The sequence below is a fragment of the Jaculus jaculus genome, chromosome 1 (assembly GCF_020740685.1).
Source record: "Jaculus jaculus isolate mJacJac1 chromosome 1, mJacJac1.mat.Y.cur, whole genome shotgun sequence".
Classification (NCBI taxonomy): domain Eukaryota; kingdom Metazoa; phylum Chordata; class Mammalia; order Rodentia; family Dipodidae; genus Jaculus; species Jaculus jaculus.
Genome location: NC_059102.1, coordinates 165,494,736 through 165,516,172, shown reverse-complemented (window position 1 = coordinate 165,516,172; position 21,437 = coordinate 165,494,736). Strand labels below are relative to the sequence as shown.

The following is a 21,437-nucleotide window of genomic DNA, read 5'->3' as shown; positions in this document are numbered from 1 at the left end:
GAGATGGCTTAGTGGTTAAGGTACTTGCCTGCAAAACCAAAGTACCCAGGTTTGATTCTCCAGGATCCATGTAAGCTAGATGCACAAAATGACTCATATGTCTGGCATACGTTTGCAGTGGGTGGAGGCCCTGGTGCACCCATTCTCTACCTGCCTCTCTCTCAAATAAATAAATAAAATTAAACTATATATTAAAAAATAAAATAGGAGCTGGGCATGGTGGCACATGCCTTTAATCCTAGCACTGAGGCAGAGATAGGAGGATCACTATGACTTCAAGGCCACCCTGAGACTATACAGTGAACTCCAGATCAGCCTAAGCTAGAGTGAGACCCTACCTCAAAAACTAAAACCAAACCAAACAAAAATAAAAATAAAAATAAAATAGGGGCCAAGCGTGATGGCACATGCCTTTAATCCCAGCACTTGGGAGGCAGAGGTAGGAGGATCACTATGAGCTTGAGGCCACCCTGAGACTACATAGTGAACTCCACGTCAGCCTGGACTAGAGTGAGACCCTACCTCAAAAAAAAAAAAAAAAAAAGGGCTGGAGAGATGGCTTAGTGGTTAAGCGCTTGCCTGTGAAGCCTAAGGACCCCGGTTCGAGGCTCGGTTCCCCAGGTCCCACGTTAGCCAGATGCGCAAGGGGGTACATGCGTCTGGAGTTCGTTTGCAGAGGCTGGAAGCCCTGGAGTGCCCATTCTCTCTCTCTCCCTCTATCTGTCTTTCTCTCTGTGTCTGTCGCTCTCAAATAAATAAATAAAAATTAAAAAAAAAAGTTTAAAAAAAATCAATAAATAAAATAGTGCTGGAGAGATGGCTTAGTGGCTAAGGCACTTGCTTGTGAAGCCTAAGGACCCATGTTTGACTTTCCAGATCCCACATTAGCCAGATGCACAAAGGTGTGGCAAAGAGCAAGGTTGTATATACCCAGTAGGTAGCACAAGCATTGATTACAGTGGCTGAGGCCCTGGTATGCCTCTCTCCCTCTCTCTCTTTAAAATAAAAATTAAAAACATAAGGCCAAGTGTGGTGGTACACACCTTTAATCCCACCCAGCACTTGGGAGGCAGAGGTAGGAGGATCGCTGTGTATTCGAGGCCACCCTGAGACTACATAGTGCATTCCATGTCAGCCTGAGCTAGAGGGTGACCCTACCTTGAAAAACAAAAGAACAAAAATTTAGAAAATAGAAAATGAATAAGTCCAAAATTAAATCAAGATATTCTTCTAAACATCTGGACTTCCATAAATGAGACTATTTGCTAAATCAGAAAATAAATTCAGCCTGGCTCTGTTTACAGCTGGCATGACTCTGGGGAACCCTAAAATGCAATCTTGCTGGTGAGGTTAGGATGATTCCCTGTCTCCTAAGAGCAGTGGGAACTGCAGGCTTCTGAATCTGCAAGATGGAGCTGGGGACATGCCTCAATGGTTAAGGTGCTTGCCTGCAAAGCCTAATGACCTCAGTTCAATTCCCCAGTACCCACATAAAACCATATGAACAAAGTGGAGCATGTATCTGGAGTTTGTTTGCTTGCAGTGGCTAGCGGCCCTGACATGCCCATTCTCTCCCTCTGCCCCCTCCTCTGCTTACAAATAAAATAAAAATAGCAGAGCTCTTAGCGGTTAAGACACTTGCCTGCAAAGCCAAAGGACTTCAGTTTGATTCCCCAGAACCCACGTCAGATGCATAAGGTGGTGCATGCATCTGGAGTTCATCTGAAGTAGCTGGAGGTCATTCTCTCTCACTCTCTCTCCCCCTGTGTCTTTCACTCTCTCAAATAAGTAAATACAAATAAAATATTTAAAAACTAAAAATATCAGAGGTAATGCTGGGCGGGGTGGTGCATGCCTTTAATCCCAGAGGCAGAGGTAGGAAGATCACCTGAGTTCAAGGCCACCCAGTGACTACGTAGTGAATTCCAGGTCATCCTGGGCCAGAATGAGACCCTACCTAAAAAAAAAAAAAAAAAAAAAATCAGAGGTGAGATTAAGGGTGCACGCCTTTAATCCCAGCACTAGGGAGGCAGAGGTAGGAGGATCACTGTGAGAGAGGTCACTTGGACTAATTTCAGGTCAATCTGGGCTAGAACAAGATCCTACCTCAAAAATAAAAAAATAAAAAATACTCAATCTGGCCTAATTTTGGAAGCTAAAGAGAATTGGGACTGGATAGCCTGGTTAATACCTGGATGAAGACCACCTGAAAATAACCAGTGCTATAGGCTTAAGGCTGAATAAAAAGAAAATTAGGGGACATGGGTGGGAAGGAACTCTTTATCCTGGAATCTGTCAAACAGCACTGATAAGGAAAAATGCATACAGATACAATGTGTATCCTCCTAAAGGCGTCTGTGCTTATTTGGGGCCAGGAAGGCATATATTTAAGTGTTAGGACTTGGATTCCTAAAGCACTTGGGTCCAGAACAATTGTACCTGGAGTTCTGTCACTACCTGTCAGTTTTGACAGCTTCATAATAATTTAAATCTTGTAAAGTTCACACATAGAGCAATGTTTAAAAATGGGACCAGAGAGCTGGGCGTGGTGGCGCACACCTTTAACCCCAGCACTCAGGAGGCAGAGGTAGGAGGATCACTGTGAGTTCAAGGCCACCCTGAGACTACAGAGTGAATTCCAGGTCAGCCTGGAATAGAATGAGACCCTACCATGAAAAACCAAAAAGAAAAAGGATCAGAGCTGGAGAGGTTAGGGTGCTTGCCTATGAAGCCTAAGGACTCAGGTTCAATTCCCTAGGACCCATGTAAGCCAGATGCATAAAGTGGCGCATGTGTCTGGAGTTCATTTGCAGTGGCTAGAGGCCCTGGCATGCTTATTCTCTCTATCTACCTCTTTCTCTCTCTGTATTAAATAAATAAAGTAAATTTTAAAAATTTAAAAAAAGGGGGGGACCTTTAATCCTGGCACACAGGAGGCACACGGAGGAGGATCACCTCCAGTTTGAGTTCGAGGCCAGCCTAGAGCTGCAGTGAGTACCAAATCAGCCTGGGCTGATGTTAGTGAGTGATGTAGAGTGAGACCCTACCTCAAAAAAAAAAAGGAAGAGAGAATTTCCTAGCAAGCTTTAAAGATGTAACTTGACAGCCACAAAATTGGCATTCTACCTGGTATTATAGAGTATAACACATACAGGAAAGAGAGGGTCATTGAATTTGCAACATGGTCTTGTGTTTTGAGAACGGCCATGGGTTGTATGAAGCAAGTTTGCTGGATTGCTTGCATGGAGCCATGAAGATGGTCTATGGATTGCAGTGGATACCCAGTGGAGATGCCAGGGCTACCAGGCAGGTGCTAAGGACAGCTGCAGCCCCAGATGAAGTTTTCCAGGACTGTGATTAGCCTAGCTGGAGGGGTGGAAATGGAACTCCGGAGACTTTTTGCTGGTTAGAATTATCAGACTTGGAACTTTGTTACTGACTAGAGTTGTTAGACTACAGAGTTTGATGTTTGCCCTGTTTTAATCTTGTATTACTTGAATCTGTTTATTTATTTATTTTTTTGGTCTTTCGAGGTAGGGTCTCACTCTAGTTCAGGGTGACCTGGAATTCTCTCAGAGTGGCCTCGAACTCTTAGCGATCGTCCTACTTCTGCCTCCCAAGTGCTGGGATTAAAGGCATGCACCACCACGCCCGGCTCTTTTTTTTTAATTTATAATATATTTTAAATTAATTTATTTGGTTTTGTCAAGGTAGGAGCTCACTCTAGCCCAGGCTGACCTGGAATTCACTATGTAGTCTCAGGGTGGCCTCGAATTCATGGCGATCCTCCTACCTCTGCCTCTCAAGTGCTGGAATTAAAGGCGTGTGCCATCACACCCGACTCTTCCATGTCCAGCTTTTACGTTTTGGTTTTCTAAATTTATTTTTATTAGATATGGACATACTTAGCATGTAAAAACACATGTTGCTACCATCCTTTCCCTCATCTCTGCCCCTTTTCAGAAGAGTCCCCCCTCGTTGGGGATGCAGGTCAACCCCATGGGGATGGTGGGTCATGTATTGTGAGGCAGCAGTCAGTTTTGGGGGGAGAGGCAATGTCTCTGTGCATAATGTCCCAACTTGTGGCTCTGACAATCTTTCCGCCCTCTCTACCACAAATTCCCTGAGCCATGCTGGGTGCCTCTTAAGTCTACTTCAGTGATGGGCTTTTAGGAGCCTCTGGATCTCAGTTTGGTAGGTGTTGAGTGTCCTCAGTGTCTTAATCAGGTTCACCAAGAAAGCAGCACTCTTGCTCATTTCCTCAATTCCTCTGTGGTTTCAGCTGGGGCCAAGGTGGAGTGCTCTGGGTGGTTTATCTCCTCAGGTCCTGCTCCCATTATGGGCACAGGGCACACCCGTGCACCAGGACCAGGGAACTGAGAGGATCAGGAAAACAGGGATCTGGCCTACTCACTGAGTGCTGCGCCTGCACACACTCTGGCGCAGGGAACTGGGACCGGGAAGTCTGAATGTTTCTTTGCTATACCTAATGCCATCTTTTGCAGTGTGAATGTTTATTCTGTGCCATTATGGGATTTTTTATTTTATTTTATTTTATTTTATTTTTGTATTATGGTTCAGTTAAACGATCTCAGACTATAGGGATGCTTAAGCATCATTAGGATTGATAAACTATGGGCACTTAAAAAAAAAAAATTCTAGCCAGGCGTGGTGGTGCATGCCTTTAATCCCAGCACTCGGGAGGCAGAGGTAGGAGGATTGCCATGAGTTTGAGGCCACCCTGAGACTCCATAGTGAATTCCAGGTCAGCCTGGGCTAGAGTGAGGCCCTACCTCGAAAAACAAAACAAAACAAAACAAAAAAACAAAAAATTTTGAGGTAGGGTCTCACTCTAGCTCAGGCTGACCTGGAATTCACTGTGTAGTGAATGGCCTCGAATTCATGGCGATCCTCCTATCTCTGCCTCCTGAGTGCTGGGATTAAAGGCGTGTGCCACCACACCCAGCACTATGGGGACTTTTAAAGTTGGACTGGATGTATTGCATTTTACATCATGGAAGGTTATAAGTTTATGAAGGTCAGGGGAGGAATGTGGTGGTTGTATTCAGGTGTCCACCTATAAATTTAGGTGTTCTGAATGCTAGGTTCCCAGCTGATAGAGATTTGGGAATTAACACCTTCCGGAGGCAGTGGATTGCCAGGGTTTGGCACACTCTCCTGTTGCTGTGGTCCACCTTATGTTGGCCAGGGGGTGATGTCCACCCTCTGCTCATGCCATCATTTTCTGCTGCCATCATGGAGCTTCCCCTTGAGTTTGTAAGCTAAATTAGACCTTTTTCTCCATAAGCTGCTCTTGGTTGGGTGATTTATGTCAGCAGTGTAAACCTGATTGCAACAAGACCCTATGTCAAGAAAACCAAATGGGCAAGCTAGGGCCTCTAGCCACTGCAAATGCACTCCAGATACATAGGCCATACTATGCATCTGGCTTCATGTGGGTACTGTGGAATCAAACCTGGATTGTTAGGCTTTAGAGGCAAGCATGTTAACCACTGAACCATCTCTCCATTCCTTAAAAGTATATATATTTGTTTTGCTTTTTGTTGTTTTGAGGTAGGGTCTCATTCTACTCAGACTGACCTGAAATTCACTATGTAGTCTCAGGGTGGCCTCGAACTCACAGCAATCCTCCTACGTCTGCCTCTGCAGTGCTGGGATTAAAGGCATGTGCCACCAAGCCTGTCCAAAGAGTATTTTTAACATTTGTTTATTTGAGGGGGGGGAGAGAAAGAGGGTGATACACACAGAGAGAAAGCGACACAGTATGGGCATGCCAAAGCCTTCTGCAAATAAGCTCCATATGCATGCTCCACTTTGTAGATATAGCTTTACATGGGTACTGGGGATTTGAACTTGGGTAGTCAGCTTTGCAAGCATCGCTCTAGCCTCCCAAGTGGAGTGCGGGGATTAAAGATGTGTGCCACCATGCTGGGACTACAAGATTTGTTTTTGTTTTTGTTTTTCAAGGTAAGGTCTTACTCTAGTCCAGGCTGACCTGGAACTTACACTGTATTCTCAGAGTGTCCTCGAACTCACGGTGTTCCTCCTACCTCTGTTTCCCAAGTGCTAGAATTAAAGGCATGCACCCAGCTTTAAAAAATATTTTATTTTTAGCCGGGCGTGGTGGCTCACACCTTTAATCCCAGCACTCGGGAGGCAGAGGTGGGAGGATTGCCATGAATTCGAGGCCACCCTGAGACTCCATAGTGAATTTCAGGTCAGCCTGGGCTAGAGTGAGACCCTACCTTGAAAAACCAAATAAAAAAAATTTTATTTTTATTTATTTAGTTGACTCAGAGAGAGGCAGATAGAGAGAATAGGAGTGGCAGGGCCTTTAGCCACTGCAAATAAACTCTAGACACATGTGCCACCTTGTGCATCTGACTTTACGTGGGTACTAGAGAATCAAACCCAGGTCCTTAGGCCTTGCAGGCAAGTGCCTTAATTACTGAGCCATCTCTCCAGCCCACAAGATTTTTTTTTTTTTTTTTTTTGAGGCAGGGTCTCACTCTAGTCCAGGCTAACTTGGAATTCACCAAGTATTCTCAGGGTGGCCTTGAACTCATAGTGATCCTCCTACCTTTGCCTACTGAGTGCTCGGATTAAAGGCATGTGCCACCATGCCTGGCTTCTAAGAGAAGAAACTTTTGGCCTGGAGAGATGGCTTAGCAGTTAAGGCATTAGCCCAGTTTGATTCCCCAGGATCCATGTAAACCAGATGCACACGGGGGTACATGCATCTGGAATTCGTTTGCAGTGGCTGGAGACCCTGGCATACCCATTCTCTATCAAATAAAGAAAGAAAGAAAGAAAGAAAGAAACTTTTATGGTTTTATGACTGTTAAGCAGGTAGACAGGATGTAAATGGAGTTGAGGAGGTTGGAATTATCACACTGAGTGGGGGAGACAGGAAAATGATTAGATTAGTTCCTTGTGGATGTGCTGGGTTTATTTATCCTTGGATTAGCAGACTGAGTTTCCAGCAGGGAGAGTACACAGCTCAGCAAATCTAGGAGCCTTTGGTGTAGAGGTGGGACATGCCTTGAATATGAATGATGTCTTGGTGAGTGTGTGGGCCGAGAAAGACAAAAGGGCTAGTTAGCTGAAGCCACAGTGGGAGGGGAACCACAAAAGAAGGAAGACCAGAAGCAGAGCCCTGTTGGTGGAGACAGGAAGTCATGAAGAATTGGCAAAGTCAGTGTCAGAACCGAAGAGTCCCAGGTGGCCTTTGGATTAGGTGACAGGGGTATCATTGTTAGTCTACAGGGGATTTTCTCCAGAGTACTCCAGGGGAGGCTAGAAAAGTGAATTTTTAAAAATTTTATTTTAATGATGGGGGAACTTGTATGTGTTTCTGGATAGGGGCAGTTGGAGTACCTGGTTTTCTTAAGCACCAAAAGAATTTATTGGAAGGCCATCAGGAACTGCAAGGAGGAAGTAGAGCTAGACTCCCCAAATGGACAGGAAGCAAACACCAAGAAACGGGAAGCACAATTGTCTTTTGACTGGAACAGCCTGGGGTGCTGCCACAGGGGGACAAACTGCCAAGATGTGTGTGGCTGGCACAAAAACACACTGCACAAAGGCATTAGCTGCCCTGGGCAGGGTGTGGGTGGTGCTGAAATTCACAACATGTTCTTGCAATGGTCCTGGTATGTCCTGAGTCCTGGGATTACAAAGGTTATTATTACTATTATTTTAAATATTTTTTTGTTTATTTGAGAGAAAGAAGAGGAGAGGGAGGGGGAAGGCAGATAGAGAATGGACATGCCAGGGCCTCCAGCAAATGAACTCCAGACACATGTGCCACCTTGTGCATCTGGCTTACATGGGTGCTGGGGAATGGAAGCTGGGTCCTTTGGCTTTGCAGGCAAACGCCTTAACGGCTAAGCCATCCCACGAACACTATTATTGTTTTTTCTTGCCAAGTCATGCACCCATGGCACTGCCTCTGTACTGAAAGGACAGTAACCTGTCCTGACTCATCACGGTGCCAGTGAGGCTCGTGTGGCCCTAGAAATGGAAGTAGCAAAGATGCTGTTAAGGTTTTGGGTTGGAACAGGGAGATTGGATTTGCTACTTAATGAGGTGGGGAAGACTGTAGGAGGAGCAGGTTCAAAAGTTTGGGCCAGACATTTGGTTAAGACGTGGCAGAGTAGCCATGCCAAAGCAGCCTGTGTGTGTGTGGGGGGAATGTAAGCAGAAAAATAGCACAATACACTTTTCTACCAAAAAATGAAGGTGTGCAAAGAATTCTCAACCACAGCAAGAAGCAAGAATCAGCTTCCACTGCAGCTCGGGCCCAGGTCTCTGGGAAGAGCTTTGTGCTGAGTCACGGGAACAGAACCCAAGTGGGGCGCTCTCCACTCACACCAGTCTCCACACAAAGTCAAGAACCTGAAGGAAAGCTGGTTGCGGCGGTGCACACCTTTAATCTCAGCACTCAGGAGGCAGAGTAGGTGGATTGCTGAGAGTTCGAGGCCACCCTGAGACCACATAGTGAATTCCAGGTCAGCCTGGGCTAGAGCAAGAACCTATCCCAAGACAACCCAACCAACCAACCCCAAAACCTGATGGAGAAGATAGCAGGGACCAACTGGACAGCTGCTGATGAAGAGGAACTCGGGAACCAGCTACGCACCGCCAGTACAACTTCAGGCACCCTCCCCTCCCCCAGCCCCCAGCACCAGAAACCACTGGAGACCTGGGAAGGGAACTCAGCTGCACAGCGTCCAGCACAGGCTATCCCAAAAGATAATAGGGCCTACTTACATTGGGTCAGTAACTGCCCCAAAGCCTGGTATATAGGCCTGCATTGGAAGTGTTTAAGTGCTTGTCACCTTCCATGTCAAGGCAAGTTATATGTTAAATTTGATTGATGTTTGGCTTTGCCATTTTTTTTTAAATTTCTTTTTGGTTTTTCGAGGTAGGGTCTCACTCTAGTCCAGGCTGACCTGGAATTCACTATTGAGTCTCAGGGTGGCCTCGAACTCCTGGTGATCCACCTACTGCCTCTCGAGTGCTGGGATTAAAAGTGTGTGCCACCATGCCTGGCCAGTAAATCAAATAAAATACTCCGTAGAAAGTTTCACCAATAGAATGGATAAAAGAAGCCGGCTGTGGTGGCGCATGCCTTAAATCCCAGCACTGGGAGGCAGAGGTAGGAGGATCGCTGTGAGTTCGAGGCCACCCTGAGACACCATAGTGAATTCCAGGTCAGCCTGGGAGACCCTACCTCGAAAAACCAAAAAAAAAAAAAAAAGATAAAGGATATGACAGACTATTTAAACTAGAAGACCAGGTGGCAGATCTACTACAGTTCAATAAAGGGAAAGAAAAACTAAAAGGAAGGTGTGAATGGGAATTTCTTTTAATATTTTTTGTTCATTATTTATTTATTTATTTGAGAGTGACAGACACAGAGAGAAAGACAGATAGAGGGAGAAAGAGAGAATGAGCGCGCCAGGGCTTCCAGCCTCTGCAAACGAACTCCAGACGCGTGCGCCCCCTTGTGCATCTGGCTAACGTGGGACCTGGGGAACCGAGCCTCGAACCGGGGTCCTTAGGCTTCACAGGCAAGCACTTAACTGCTAAGCCATCTCTCCAGCCCGTGAATGGGAATTTCAAGACATTTGGGACACTATGAAAAAATGAAATATAAGCATTTAGGGTATAGTAGGAGGAGAAGAATTTCACTCCAAAGGCATAGTAGATGTTTTCAATAAAATCATAGAAGAAAATTTCCCACAAATAGGGGAAGAGATGCCAATACGGATACAAGATGCCTTTATAACACCAAACATCAAAACTCCTCACCATATTATAAACTACTAAAAATACAAACCAAAGAAAATATATTGAAAGTAGTTACAGAGAAATATCAAGTCACTGATAGAGAGGCAAGCCCATCAGTATAACAGCAGATTACTCAACACAAACTTTAAAAGCCAGAAGGGCTGGGCGTAAGGTTCGGGAGTGTCCAAGACCACGGAAACCACTCTGAGGCAAAGATGGAAGCTTCTATTCAGGAAAAGCACAAGCTGCCAGGACTGACTCTCAAGAGCAGAGCATGGTCCACTCACAAGTGCTGCTTATAGGACTCTTCAGTTGGGGGAAGGTGAGGAAGGGAAAAGTTGAAAAAAAAATTCTTTAAGGGAGATCTAAGATAGCCAGGGTGTGACACCAGAACAGTGACAAGGTTACTTACAGGAAGTCATGACCTGGGGGGGCGGTATTAGACAAGGAAGGGATAATGCTGGGTGGTTTCTTGAGGAATGTGGATAACCTACTTCCTTAAATGTGTCACCACATGGTGACTCCATTTATCCAGCAAACCTATCCATCAAAATTGATGGAGAAATTAGGACATTCCACAACAAAAAAATAGGCTAAAGGAGTATATGACCACTAAGCCAGCTCTATAGAAATAGTTGAAAGGATCCTGTATGCTGAAGAGCAAGGAAAGCGCACAATGAGGAAACAGGAAAAAATAAACTATCTGGCCCTGAAGGCCTGGAGTCTTCCTGAGGAGCCGCTGGTTTTCAGTCCTCAGTCCACGCTGGTCTTCAGTCCACGCTGGAAGGGCGACAAGCAGCTCAGGCAGCCAAGTGGACGGAAGGGGCTCTTTTCACCCACACCCAGAGCTTCCTTATATAAAGTCCCCCTCTGAGGGCTCACTCTAGGGGAAAGGACTTCCTCCTTCAGGTAATCTTTCCTGGAAGCAACCTCAGAGATCCACCCAAAAAGGATTTCTGTGGATTACTAAACAGATCAAGTTGACAACACCTTAACCATCCCAAGGTCCAATACCCTCTTGCTCCGCCCTTACAGCTAATAGAAGTGATGCTTGTAAAATCCATACCTAATAAACAATTTAGAACAGTTAAAAAAAAGTTTTGGGGCTGGAAAGATTCTCCAGGACTCACATAAGCCAGATGCAGAAGAGGACACATGCATCTAGAGTTTGTTTGCAGTGGCTGGAGGCCCTGGTGCACCCATTCTCTCTCCCTCTCTCTGTCTCTCAAATAAATAAATAAATATTGGCTTTTCAAGGTAGGGTCTCACTCTAGCTCAGGCTGACCTGGAATTAACTGTATTCTCAGGGTGGTCTCGAACTCATGGCAATCCTCCTACCTCTGCCTCCTGAGTGCTGGGATTAAAGGCATGCACCACCATGCCCAGCTTTAAATAAATAAATTAAAAAAAAAAAGTTTGGGCCATGATGCCTTCTCTCAGCCTCCTAAATGCTGGGATGATAGGCGTGCACCCATGCTTGGTTTTTATCTAGGTGCTGGGCATCGGAACTCACGCCCTTGCTTATGCAGCAATCACTTTATCCACCAAACCAACCATGTCCTTGGCCTTGGGAGAGTCGTGTTCTATTTACCCCAGTGAGAGAGGGCAATGAAAGACCAAAGAATGACTTCATCCGAGCTTGGTGAGCCACTGAGTTCACTGGGCTTACTTTCTGAGCATGGGTGCTGGGCAGCTGCAGCATTGAAAAGCGCGGGTGACCAGCCACAGGGCTGCGTCACTGAAACCCCTGGCAACCTGCAGGCAGCTCTGTTTACAGCTTATGCACCTGCAGAGAGGTTACCTCCTGAATCCTGTCAGCGTTTTAAGCCTCCTGATTCTCCCCACCCCATCAACCTATAAGAGGAATGTTTTTGTTTTGTTCTGGGGACAGGATCTCATCAAGCCAGAGTTGTCTCAAATTTACTACTAGTTGAGGATGACCTTGAACTCCTGATTCTCCTGCCTTTTCTTCCCAGGTTCTGGGATTACAAGCATGTGCCACCATATGTGGCCAGGAGGGAATGCTTTATATATAAAATATATGTTTTATATATAAAATAACTATATGTGGGGGCTGGAGAGATGGCTTATTGGTTAAGGTGTTTGCCTGTGAAGCCAAAGGACCCAGGTTCAATTCCCCAGGACCCACGTAAGCCAGATACACAAGGGACACTTGTGTCTGGAGTACATTTGCAGTGGCTAGAGGCCCTGGTGTGCCCATTCTCTCTCTCTGTCTCTCTGCTTGCAAATAAGTAAATAAATAAATAAATAAGTAAGTAAGTAAGTATATGTGGGATGGAGAGATGGCTTAGCAGTTAAGGAGCTTGCCTGTGAAGCATAAGGGCCCAGGTTCGATTCCCTAGAACCCATGTAAGCCAGATGCACAAAGTGGCACATGTATCTGGAGTTCTTTAGCAGGCAGTTGCTAGAGGCTCTGGTGTGCCTCATTCTCTCCCCACTTTCTCTCTATCTGCCTCTTTAAATAAATAAATAAACAAAATATTTTAAAAAATATGTGCTTATTTGGGCTGCAAGGTCACTGAGAAATCCTGCTGGAGCAATACTGAAAACCAGTTTCACGTAGACCAGCTGACAGAAATCTGGAAAAAACTATGCTGCATGCAGTTCAATGGGAGAGAGAGAAATCACCAGTGGAGATACTCAACAGTAGACACTGAAAGCCTTAAATGTGGTCAGCCAGGCCAAATGAGCCAACAGGTGTAATAGTGATATGTCTGTTATAGGGGAACCAATCTCTCTCTGATTGGACTGGAGGCCCATTCCATGGGATGTAATACATCCCTGATACTGAAAACCTACAACAGGGGTGTAACATCTGCAGGTGTCTGGCTAAATGTATGTACTGTGCTCACCAAACTGCCTGGTAAGCACTTCTTTTAATGTTCATACCCATATATTAATGCTACTGTCACTTTTGGTTAGAGAAGAAGTGACAGAGGAGTGGTCAGCACTGAAATATCTCTATCACATTTTCCAAGGTTCAGAGTCCATTGCAGAAGAGGTGGCAGAAAGAATGTAAGAGCCAAAAAAAAAAAAAAAAAGGTAGGAGTCCTTACAACGTGCTCCTCCAGACACAAAATGTCCTGGTTATCCATGACCTCACAGAGCCTGACACTACCTACACAAGACCATCATAATAGGAAGAAAAGATCATAACATCAAGCTGGGCGTGGTGGTGCATGCCTTTAATCCCAGCACTCGGGAGGCAGAGGTAGGAGGATCTCCATGAGTTCAAGGCCACCCTGAGACTACATGGTGAATTCCAGGTCAGCCTGGACCAGAGTGAGACCCTACCTCGAAAAACAAAACAAAAAAAAAAAGATCATGACATCAAAATAAAAGAGACTGAGCTGGGCATGGTGGCGCACGCCTTTGATCCCAGCACTTAGAAGGCAGAGGTAAGGAGGATTGCTGTGTGTTTGAGGCCACCCTAAGACTATATAATTAATTCCAGGTCAGCCTGGGCCAGAGTGAGACCCAACCTCGAAAAACCAAAAGAAAAAAAAAAAAAGAATAAATAAAATAAAACAAAATAAAATAAAATAAATTAAAAGAGAGACTGATTGAGAGGGGGAGGGAATATTACGGAGAGTGGAGTTTTAAAGGGGAAAGTAGGGGGAGGGAGGGACTTACCATGGGTTATTGTCTACAATTGTGAAAGTTGTCAATAAAAAATAAATTAAGCCGGGCGTGGTGGCACACGCCTTTAATCCCAGCACTCGGGAGGCAGAGGTAGGAGGATCACAGTGAGTTCGAGGCCACCCTGAGACTTCGTAGTGAATTCTAGGTCAGCCTGGGCTAGAGTGAGACCCTACCTCAAAAAACAAAACAAAAAATAAATTAATTAAAAATTTATGTGCTTACCTGGTATAATCTGATTTATTATTATTATTTTATTTTTTTAATACTTTTACTTATTTGCAAGCAGAGAGAGAGAGAGAGAGAACCAAGGCTTATAGCTGCTGCAAATGAATATAGATGTATGTGTCACTTTGTGCATCTGGCTTTATGTGGGTACTGGGGAATTGAAACCAGGTCACTAGGTGTGGTGGTTTGAATAGATGGCCCCCAATATATTCAGTTCTTTTTTTAAAAACTTTTTTTGGTTATTTTTATTTATTTATTTGAGAACGACAGAGAGAGAAAGGCAGAGAAAGAGAGAGAGAATGGACACGCCAGGGCTTCTAGCCACTGCAAACGAACTCCCCCTTGTTCATCTGGCTAATGTGGGTCCTGGGGAATCGAGCCCTGAACCGGGGTCCTTAGGCTTCACAAGCAAACACTTAACCGCTAAGCCATCTCTCCAGCCCTATATTCAGTTCTTTGTTGTTTGTAGTTTGCATCTGTAGCCATCTGGCTGGAGGCAATGTCACTGGGTGGATCTTAAGGTGTGGAGGTGGGTTTCAGATTTCAATCTAAAGATATGCAAAGTGTGCCTAGTTGGAGTTCCTGAAGTGTTCTGTGACTTTTTGGCTTTAGTCTTGTGCTTCTCTTTCTCTCTGCTTGGGCCTGTGAAGGCAGGCCAGCTTCTTCTGCCGTTATGGAACTTCCCCTGGATCTGTAAGCTTCAATAAATATATAACTTCCTCCATATCTGCGCCTGGTCTGGAAGTTTATCTCAGTGAACCTGAAGCTGTCTGCTACACTAGGCTTTGCCTTAATGCTGAGCTATCTCTGCAGTCCTACTTTTGTTTTATTTATTTTATTTTATTTTGTTTTTTCAAGGTAGGGTCTCACTTTAGCCCAGGCTGACCTGAAATTCACTATATAGTCTCAGAGTAGCCTCAAATTCATGGCAATCCACCTACCTTTGCCTCCTGAGTACTGGGATTAAAGTTGTATGCCACCATGCCTCATCAGGTTTTTGTTTTTGCTTTTGTTTCTGTTTTTCCGAGATAGGGTCTCATTAGCCCAGCTGACTTGGAATTCATATGGAGTCTCAGGGTAGCCTTGAACTCATGGCGATCCCCTACCTCTGCCTCCCAAGTGCTGGGATTAAAGACGTGTGCCACCGTGCCTGGCTTTTGGTTTTTTGAGGTAGGGTCTCGATCTAGTTCAGGCTGACCTAGAATTCACTATGTAGTCTCAGGGTGGCCTTGAACTCACATCCATCTTCCTACCTCTGCCTCCTGAGTGCTGGGATTAAAGGCATATGCCATCCATCATCGTCAGCTTCTTTTAAAAAAGTTATTTGTGTCTTTATGGGCACACATGCCATGGCATGTGTGTGTGGAGGTCAGATAACAACTTTGAGGTGTTCGTGCTACATCTTTTTTTTGAGACATGGTCTTTTGTCACCACAAACTGCCAGACTGTAAATGAGCTTCAATCTAGCTGGCCCATGAGTTCTGGGTTTGAAAAACAACAACAACATAAAACCCAAAAAATATAATAGGTGTGGTACAATGGCATTAATGATAAGGTGAGGACAGAGAGAGCTAGAAAAAGACACAATCCACCCTTCTTAGCCCAACACACAAACCTCAGCACCAGATTCCAGTGGGGACTACTGGAGGAGGAGACGGCTCTTATGTTCCTCAAACTGCACTTTTGTTTTTCGAGGTAGGGTCTCACTCTAGCCCAGGCTGACCTGGAATTCACTAAGTAATCTCAGGGTGACCTTGAACTCTTGGATATCCTCCTACCTCTGCCTCCTGAGTGCTGGGATTAAAGGTGCGTGCCACCGTACCTGGCCAAACTGCTATTCTTTTTTTTGTTTTTTTGTACTGTCTCTGGCTTTTTAAAGTTCCCGTATCCTAGCTTTCTCTCTGACCATCCTCCTACCTCCTGTCTAGTGAAGTGCCCTGTAGCCCTGTGGGTGTCTTGCAATTGTAGGAAAAAACCCCCGCAGGGGGCCCCCACGCTCTGCCCAGATAAGGCGACACCCCAAATCACTCACGAGAAGCGGTCTTGATGCAAACTGCAAGAGGATTTTATTCCAAGCGCGCTGGGGCCCACAGTCGTACACCGCACAGGGGTAGAGGACTGCAGAGCCCCGAATGCAGGAACAGGACAGTTTTTATAGGGTTTCTAACAAAGCCTGTGCATTAGACCAATCATTTTCTAATATTAGGAGCCCCGCAGGGTGTTAGCCAGTCAGTTTGTGCCACCCCATAGTTTCTAAGCCAATTAGTTTATGACCTTGGTGGTCAGCATTTGCGCAGGTCCTTGGGTGGGAGTAGCAGAGTGTGGTAGCAGTCTCCTATGACCTTGGAGGTCAGCCTTTGTGCAATTCCTTAGGTGGGGGTAGCAGAGTATGGTATCAGTCTCCTGTGACCTTGGTGGTCTGAGGCAGGCTGTTACAGCTTATGGTGCGAGCTACTAAGGCTAACAGTGTGGGCTATTAAGGCTTATAGTGTAAGGCTTATAGTGCAGGCTATTTACAGAAACCAAATAAGTGGTTCACTTCATTACTCATTTCCCATCCTTGAGGGCTATCTCATGCCCTTTTACCTAGTTTTATATTAGGAGCGGGCTCTGATATAATGAGAAGAGGGATTCTTTACTTGCTTCCAACAGAGAGTAAAGCCTGGAGTTTGAGGTATGCAGGGAGCCCGCTTAAGCTCCCCTTGGAGCGTGATAATATTTCTGAGCTTCTGAATTCTTGGGCCTTTCACAATCATTTTCTTTCTAGATCTTGAAGGAAGCATAGGAGTTCTTGGGACAAAGCAGGAAAAGAATATGCTAAGCAGAGAAATTTATTTATTTAAGGGAGACAGGGGGAGAGAGAGAAAGCGAAAAAACAAATGAATGGGCACGCTGAGGCCTCTAGTTCAGTGCAAAAGAACTCCAGATATGCATTTGGCTTTACGTGGGTATTAGGGAATCGAACCTAGGTCCTTTGGCGCTGCAGGCAAGCACCTTAATCAATAAGTCACTTCTCCAGGCCCCAAGCAGAGAAATTGAAAAGAGTGAAGACAAAGAATGGGCTGGAGAGACAGCTTAGGGTTTATGAACACTTACTGAGCAAACATGAGGGCCTGGGGAGGCCTGAGAGGTAGATGGAATTTGATCCCCAGGATCCACATCAGCAGCCTGGTGTGGCCAGCATGTCCGTAACTCTCTAGGGGAGCAGAGACTTAAAGATCTCTGGAGGTTGAGAAAAACCACGAGCTCTTGGAACACTAAGAGATTCCAGCTCAAAAATTAAGAAAGGACATGGGCACAGTCGTGCTTGTTTTTAGTTCCAGCACTCCAGAGGATGAGTTAGAAGAATTGCTGTGAGTTTGAGACCAGCCTGGATGACAGAGTCATCCTGGGATACAGTGAGACTTTTCTCAAAAAAAGAAGAGCTGGGCGTGGTGGTGCATGCCTTTAATCCCAGCACTCGGGAGGCAGAGGTAGGAGGATCGCCGTGAATTCAAGGCCACGCTGAGACTATATAGTGAATTCCAGGTTAGCCTGAGCTACAGTGAGACCCTACCTCAAAAAAAAGAATGGGGGGACATTGGAGAGATTGCTCAGTGGTTAAGGTTCTTGCTTGCAAGGCCTGAAGGCCTGGGGTTCAATTCCCCAGTTCTCATGTAAAGGCAGATGCATTCATCTGAAGTTCATTTGCAGTGGCAGGAGGCCTTGGCACTCCCCTTCTCTCTCTCTCTCTCTTTTTTTTTTTTTTTTCTGTCTGCCTCTCTGTCTATTTGCTTGCAAAGAAATAAATAAAATATTTAAAAGAAAAGAATAGGGGAACAAGGATGGAGCGTGATACCCAATATTCCACTCTGGCCCCCACAGGAGAGTGCAGCGCACCTCACCACAGGTGAATGAATGGGATACCACAAGGGCAAACACACACGTGCACACACCACACCACACACTCCATTACACACACACAAGCGAAATATATATGCATGTATATGAAGGAGTGAATGTAGGGTCTATGTGAGTCTATGGGGGAGGGGTCACCCAAGTGCTGGTTGTGAAGGGAAACTCACTCTGCAGTTTAGACTGGCCTTCAGCTCAAGATCCTCCTCCTTTAGCTTCTCCAGTGCTGGGATTATATGTGTGCTTGCTTTTGGAGCTCCTGATCCTCCTACTTCCGTCTCGTGGGCTGGGATTAAAGGAGTGAACCACCATACCCACTTTGTTTTTCACTATGGTTTTCGAGATAGGGTCTCACTCTATTTCAGGATGACCTGGAATTCACTATGTGATCTCAGGATGGCCTCAAACTCGCAGTGATCTTCCTACCTCAGCCTCCCGATTATTAGGATTCAAAACATGCACCACCATTTGTTTGTGTTATTATTGTTATTATTTTATTTAAAATATTTTATTTATTTATTTGTGAAGAGAAAAAGGCAGAGAGAGAGAAAGAGAGAGAGAGAGAAATAGGTATACCAGGGCCTCCAGCCACTGCAAATGAACTCCAGAAGCATGTGACATCTTGTGCAACTGGCTTTACATAGGTGCTAAGGAATCAACTCCTGGTCCTTAGGCATTAAAGGCAAGTGCCTTAGCCATGGAGCCATCTCCCAGCCTTTTTATGATTGTTATTATTATTATTATTATTATTTTTGAGATAGGGTTTCTCTGTAGCCCGGGTTGATCTGGAACTCACTATGCAGTCTCAGACTGGCCTTTAACTCATACTAATCCTCCTACCTCTGCCTCCTGAGTGCTAAGATTGACACCATGCCCAGAAGTTTAGTTTTTTTAAAAAAATATTTAATTAATTAATTTATTATAGAGAGAGGGAGGGAGGGAGGAAAAGGGAGATATATAGAGAGAGTGGGTATACCAGGGACTCCAGCCAGTGCAAATGAACTCCAAACATATACACCACTATGTGTATCTGGTTTATGTGGATACTGGGGAATTGAACTTGGGTCCTTAGGCTTTGCAGGCAAGTACCTTAACAACTACGCCATCTTTCCAGCCGCCAGGTTTGCATTTTTTATTTTTATTTTTTTGAGGCAAGCTCAATAGACTGTCTTTTTTTTTTTTTTTTTTTTAATTTGAGAGCAACAGACACAGAGAGAAAGACAGGTAGAGGGAGAGAGAGAGAATGGGCGCGCCAGGGCTTCCAGCCTCTGCAAACGAACTCCAGACGCGTGCGCCCCCTTGTGCATCTGGCTAACGTGGGACCTGGGGAACCGAGCCTCGAACCGGGGCCCTTAGGCTTCACAGGCAAGCGCTTAACCGCTAAGCCATCTCTCCAGCCCTGACTGTCTTTTTTTTTATGCAAGAGTGAGAGAGGGAGACAGACAGAAAGGGGGAGGGAGAGAAAATTGGTGCACCAGGACCACCATCCATTGCAATCGAACTCCAGATATGTGCACCCCCTTGTGCACATGTACGACCTTGTGAAGTTGTATCACTGTATCTAGGTTACTTAGGCTTCACAGACAAGCACCTTAATTGCTAAGCCATCTCTCCAGTCCCAGTTTTGCATTGCAAAAAAAAATAATTAAATTATTATATTTATTTAGGAAGTACAGAGCCAAGGAAGGGCACCACATGGCTAGAGGTCCCATATGGAGGGCCTGGGAAAACCATGGAAAGAAAATAGAAAAAAGGAATTTCAAAGAGCTCCTGCCCTGCGGGGAGCTGGAGGAGATAAAGAGCCCATGTGGAGAGAAAGGGCTAGGGGAATTTCCCCTCAGCCCAGCTGAGGGAAAACTCAACAACAGCTGAAAGTTCCCAAGTGGTCAGGCAGCTCAGAGAGCCTGTCCTCCCCTTGCAAAGGTATTTATAACCTTATGGTGGTGTGGGCCTTGCCTTCTGGCTTAGGTTAACCAGAGGAACAGATGATTGGTTAGGGCTAGGGGTTATCTCAGGAAGAGGCTACCCAAGTTCTGGGGTCTAAGCTTGACCAACCATAATGTAAAGACCTCCCTCCCAAGAGGGGCCCAGGTTGCTTGTGGAAAAACAGGTCTAGGGAACTAGAGATAAGACTCCAGATCATCCTTTGATCTGTAGCAAATGCCTAATGCTAACCCTAACCCTAACCTCATTCTCCACTCTACTGTTGTTAAGGAAAATGGACAACTGATCAGACTTTAACTGCTTCTAGCTGAACCGGGATGTAGCCATCTGGTAGTTAGAGAGTCTCTCCCAGAGAGGGGAGCTGTTCTAAAGGACCCTGGAAGTGTATCGATGGAGTACTGGAGGATAGTCCTGGAAGAAAATGTTGGGGAGAAAGACTAAAAGTAAGGAGTGAACACACAGTAAACTGGTTGTTTTCAGGATTTTCCTTCTTGTGGACTTCTAGGCCTTGGGGAGCATTCGAGGGAACCCAGGTAGATGGGGTTGGATCATCTCAGGACCATCTGAGCATGAGCTGGTTGAGATTTTTTTTCCAGAACTGTTCATTGAATAGCACAGTAATGTCTGAATTGGCCTGAATCTGTTTCTGTATGGCTTGTAAAACAGAGAGCAGATCTCCCTAAGCTGGTAATGCGACTGGAGCTGCGGGGCGCCGCCTCAGTGCAGTGGGGGGGAGCCCCTGGGGAGCCGCAGGTGGAAAAGCCGGGAAGCTGGTGGGCCACTCAGGTTGATATTAAAATTGGAAGTTTGCTGGATACTGGAAATTGAATGTAATGGCAGCAGAATTTATAAAGAGTTGCTGTAGAGGATGTTTCTATGGTAAAACAGAAAAGCACAAGTTTTCTGTGGAACAGACTTTAACACATCATCAAATAGCCAGCATGCGGTCGGTATGTCTTCATTCACATCCATTTCTGTGAAGCCTCAGGTTGGCTGTAGTGAGGATTATTTGCTTTCCAAGTTATCTTGTGATGGCAAAGAAGTACCATTTGTGGTACCTGGGTTATATTCAGCTGAAGAAACAAGAGGCACCTTCACATCTGGATGAACTGGAAGGATCTGCCAGAGTATCTTTTGGACATTGAAAGGTAGAACTTTCCAGTTCTTCCCATGGGCCCAGCTACGATGCATACAATCCATTCTATATGTACCAGCATTATCTCCTGATTTGAGTCAACGCTGTCCCCCTCATTTAGAAAGAACCAAACTATATGAATCTGTTTGTGATTTGAGGACCAGCACACTTTCTGGCTCCCCTGTGCTAAGCAAGTTTATGTTTGATCTTACAGTTTCATCTCAGCAATTCATCCAGAGACATGATTCATTGTCCAGTGTTTCCAGTAGTTCTTCAAGAAAAAATTCCCAGGGGAGTAACAGAAGCCTGGATACAATTACCCTATCAGGAGATGGAAGAGATTTGGGAAGATTGCATGTGAAATTGTATGGCTTGTAAAACAGAAGAGATATTAGCAGAATTATCAGGAATATATATACAACATCTAACCTTGATAATGGTGAATATACCATATTTTGTATAATGGCCTTCCAGAGTGCACCTATGTTAATCTGTCCTGGGGACAGGCAGGGCCAAAGGTTGGTACCACAGAACCATAGGGTGCTATTAGGGGCTGTAACCATTTTTACATCTATGGTTGTTTTATTAGAGAGGGGGGCAACATGTCTTATGGCCTTATTTGTTTGTTTTTCCTTTTGGAACCCTCTTGTTATATTTGTTACTTAATAGGTTATTTATATAATATTTGAGGCATCCCTTCATCCTTGGTTATTCATTTCTCTCCGAGTGTTTGAAACCAAGCAGGTAGCCAAAATTTAAT

General features: G+C 45.1%; 1 pseudogene; it reads left to right on the top strand.

Moving 5' to 3' along the window:
- Window positions 1-20,375: 20,375 nt before the first annotated feature.
- LOC105943907 lies at window positions 20,376-21,055 on the top strand (annotated as a pseudogene).
- The last annotated feature ends 382 nt before the right edge of the window (window positions 21,056-21,437 follow it).